Source organism: Anopheles marshallii, chromosome 2 (genome assembly GCF_943734725.1).
Source record: "Anopheles marshallii chromosome 2, idAnoMarsDA_429_01, whole genome shotgun sequence".
NCBI lineage: Eukaryota > Metazoa > Arthropoda > Insecta > Diptera > Culicidae > Anopheles > Anopheles marshallii.
The window spans coordinates 87,140,456-87,144,812 of NC_071326.1; the positions used below are offsets into that span (position 1 = coordinate 87,140,456).

At 44.3% G+C, this 4,357-nt stretch overlaps 1 non-coding gene across 1 annotated transcript; it reads left to right on the plus strand.

The window, feature by feature from the left end:
- The first annotated feature begins 3,708 nt into the window (after positions 1-3,708).
- On the plus strand, positions 3,709-3,782 carry Trnat-agu (transfer RNA threonine (anticodon AGU)). The gene has a single exon. It is a non-coding gene; the product is annotated as a tRNA-Thr (tRNA).
- Positions 3,783-4,357: the final 575 nt, after the last annotated feature.

Genomic DNA, 4,357 nt, shown 5'->3' on the forward strand with positions numbered 1-4,357 from the left:
AGATTTTCCACCTGCCCATTCCGAGACGACCCCAACGAACGTGGGTCGGGGGTCGGGGGCTGTGCGTTTTCCTCGCTCCCATTGCTTTGTTGCACATCATAGGGCTTTGTGGTTTTTGCTTCTTTCCGCGTTTTCGCGCACGGCAGGGCAAGATGTGGCGAGCAAGGAGAAAAGTGGGATCATCTTTTCTTGCTGGTAGCCACCAGAATCGGAAGGAAGCGGTTTTCTGTCCGCCATAGTCGTTTTGCTTTTTCTTTTCTCTCTAGCTTTGTTTTTGTTGTTTTGTCCGCTGCGGATGTGGGGACGGTGTGTCCGGGAGAGCAGAAAACGGACGCCGTAAACGGTAGGAATGGGCCAGAAGAAAGCTTATTTCTTAGCACAGCTCAAAAGAAGCCGCGAGTCGTGCGAAGGAGAGTTTTTCTTCTATTCGTCTGTTGTTTTGATTAAGTTTGTAAGGAAAATTACTTTTGGAACAATGGTTTTAATTATAATTGCGGGAGGATGATCCAATTTCCTTGCGCCAAATCCACCACCCCGAACCAATGCGCCTTCTGCCCCCCGCGTACGATGGCGAGGATTTTTTTTGTTAGATAGAAACCGTACCTGCGAGCGTTTCGGGATCACCATGTCGCTTTCGTTTGCGTCATTGGTGGATTGGTGGTCGTGATGGTTCTCGTAATAAGTCAAGTGTTTACCAAGGGAGGCGAAGGGCTAAGTCCGGGATAAGTCCATTTGCAAACGAAACTAAAGAAATTGAACCGTGACGGGTGCGAGGGAACAGCACAAACTTCTCCAGTTCATCCTTTCTAATCGTCGTGGGATTGTAATTTCATTTCTTTCCATTCTTTATTTTGCTGAACCGAGCACCAAGCAGGAATCGATTCCTTGTCTCGGTCCATTGTAGATACAATCCGTTCCAGTTTCGGGAAGATGGAAGAATGGTGAAGCTGAAGGATGTGTAAACATGTTATAAATATTCATAACCGGTGCGTTAGACTTGCGTGCTTGCAAACGGCACCGAACGATAGTTGCCGAAAATCACTTCACTTTGCCGACTTTCTTGCAGATTGTTGATCCTTACGGGTTTTTATTTGTTTAATCCCCTTTTGCCGTGTTGCGAATGTGGTTCCTTGCGAGGGTCAAAACTGAATGGAATGTGTGAAAACGTTGAGCGAAAGAGTGAAAAACAAATAGAATAGAAATGTATTTTCTCCCTCTCGATGCGGATCGATGCGCTACTGAGAATGAGATATTGATTGTAGATTTTACTACACAACATTGTAGAAATGGTTGTGTGATTTTTAAAAATAATGCTTTATTGCTTATCGAACTGGAAAATTAATATGTATGTTTTTGAAGCAGTAGCGTTCATACCACTTAGTTCCGTGTTCAACACGACCTTTACATTATCTGTTGCGTGGATCTATTAGTTGCAATCATCAGGACGATCTTTTGTCACATAATGGCACATAATTGGCTCATGCAATGTTGAGCAGCAAAAGACACCCTTGTGGCATCCGCTCTAATAGATGCATTTTGCATTGTGTCGTGTCAATGGGCACAAGGAGCGAATGGCCAGAACGTTAAATGGCTTCTTTAGGTCACATACGCTTCACATTCTCGAAAAACGAAAAGCCGGCTTGCTGTTGTCCTTTTTTCGCTTCCGTCTCATTCAACTGCCTCGCAACGGATGAATGGCGCTCAAAGGGAAAGCGAAAGGATAGATAAAAAGGATCATGCCATTGCTTGGGCTTTCGAGTGAGGTTTGGCAGGGAAGGCTAGCGTGCAGTGAATGGTAAACTGTTCTAACCCGGCGAATGCAGGAAGGGTCGCGAAACCAATCAGTGCCAGTGCTGCGGCCGAAAATCAGGTGGAAAATTTCCAATTTCATGCCCAATTTCCTTTCCAGGGCGAGGCAAACGATGCTTGGAAAAAAGTCTAAGTCGGTATGTGACGGAAAGCGACCGATGGAACGCAGCACACCTGCAGGTGAAAACGTCCTGCTTTCGGTGTTCGAATCAAGAGTGTACAGTTTCGGGATGTGGATCGCCAGGACAGTTCCCCACTCTGCGTCCAACGTCATTATCGTAAGTGCATCGGCTGCATATTGCTGCAGCACGGACGTCACAACGATGCCCCACGGGGTGCACAACCACGAAAATTGGACCTGTCGCGTTCGATCAATCTCCTCTAATCCTGGATGCAGCGTACGGGATGGATCGGACTTTGATGCGTTCGCCAAACGCACCCCGTACATCCTGCCGATTTATCTTACACGCTTGTCTTACGCTTGCCTTGTAATCATGGCTCAAACCCCCCCCCCCGCCAATGCACTTGCTCTCGTGCAACATCAGCCGATACTAAATCACGATAATTACTGCGACCCCACATTTTACGGTGCTGGCCAATGTCCGGCCTCTCGCACGCATGATCAATCAAAATTATATGCATCAAAACGTATTTTTGTGTGCGCTTTCGATGGAAATTTCTTGTGCAGCAGGAGATTTCGCAATAATCTCGTGCCCAATCGCTGTTCCAAGTATGGACGGACAAGCAAGCGTCAAGGTAGGGCCGTTTTTCACTCCGTCAGCTTAGTGGAAGACTTTGGACATATTTCATCTCGTGAGTTATTTTACGTGGATGATGGTGGATGTTGGAATGTGTGCAGTAACTAAAACGAATAAAATACGAGTAGTTGTAGAGAATTTCCTCTTTATTGTTGAATATTTGTAATAGAGTATTATGTGACGTTTGCTTGTTGATTTATAATTCTTGTTTAAAGAATATCTTTCAATAGTGAGGTTCAATTGTTTAGCAGACATGCCAATACACTTAACATTTGCCAGTTCTAAAACATTTTCTTTAAATCGTCATACAAACGGTGATGGATCTTCAATGCAAAAAGAAGTACACGCCTCTTGATGCTCAAGGATTCTCGGACATTCTTAATCAAATCACCCGCTTTCCTTGGATCTCCTTCTGCAGCTCTGTACGTTTACTAAGCTGAGGAATATTTTTGCATACACGTAACGTTTTTGAGGGGGGCAATTTTTCAAACCCTTCACCGTCCTTTTCCCAATGTCCCCCCGAAAGCCATGGAGAGAAGCTAAAAAAAAAAACGAAAAAGAATCCAAAACTGCACCCAACGCGCACCTTTGGTTGCAGCACTTTTGTTATGTTCTGGCGCAGATAAAAAACCTGCTGCTGCTGCTCTTGTCGTTTCAGGTCATTTTGCCCTGGAGCTAGTTAGACTGAACTGTACGGATGGCTTTGCGGGAGACGAGATAAAGTCTGGTAAGGCACCACCGACTAAAAGTCATCAAAGGAAAGGCTTGTGTGAATGAGTGGTTGACGATTGTATGATAATGTTAGCAAGTTTGAGAAAAAAATGTTAACATTCGTAGTAGAGTGCATCAGAACGATGGTTGTTGTTCTGTGGATTTGTTGTAAATGAAGAACATGTCCTATAAGAAGTAATGAAAAATCCTTCACAAAAGAGTTAATTACATCCTTTACATTTACATTGCATAAGGGACTTGTACTAGATTTACAATTTATTTTAACTTCGAATAGATTTATATCTAATTCTACAATGGATGATTAGGAAGTTTGGATTGTGATGTGTTTCAGTTTGTTTCAAATTTTACTTAGCAGCATCATTTGGTTAGAAACTCTTATATCAATTAGTTGCATGTTTTTGTCACCAGAAGCAGGATGGCGCAGTGGTAGCGCGCATGGGTTAGTAACCCCTGAGGTCCGTAGATCGAAACTACGTCCTGCTATTATGCGCGAGAGAGAGGATAGTTTTGCGCTAGAAGTTTTTTTCCTACTGATGAGAACGGGTGTGGTGAACGAAAAAAACCCGGTAATAAGTGTTTAATAAATCATGTTTCATGTGAGTTTTAATCGTTGCAGAAGCATGTTCAGCAGTATTTCTAACAAGCCTCATAAAACGTCCCTTCTTGTCGATGGAAAAACGAAGTTTTAAATCTGCGCTCCAATAATTGTCTTTTTGTAGCATTGCAACTACCCTGCACAATGTGGCGATGAAGCAAACGTGCCGATAACGACAGTCTTACCTGTGCCGATGCAACAGATCGAATGATGCGTCCCGAACCTCACATGCGACACCGAAGCATATGCAATTTCCTTGCTGCTTCGCGTCCTCCGCGTCCTTACGATATTTTTATGGCCCGGTTCGCGGTAGCCTTGCCACTATGGTAGCCGGATACCTTCGACTGGGCAGCTCAGTGTGGGGCTTTCCCCTTGCTTCCTGGCCACACGTTTTTTTTTGTTTTTAATGCTGCAACAAATGTGCATCTGCACAATATGCATCTCAGCCAGAATGGAAGCGATG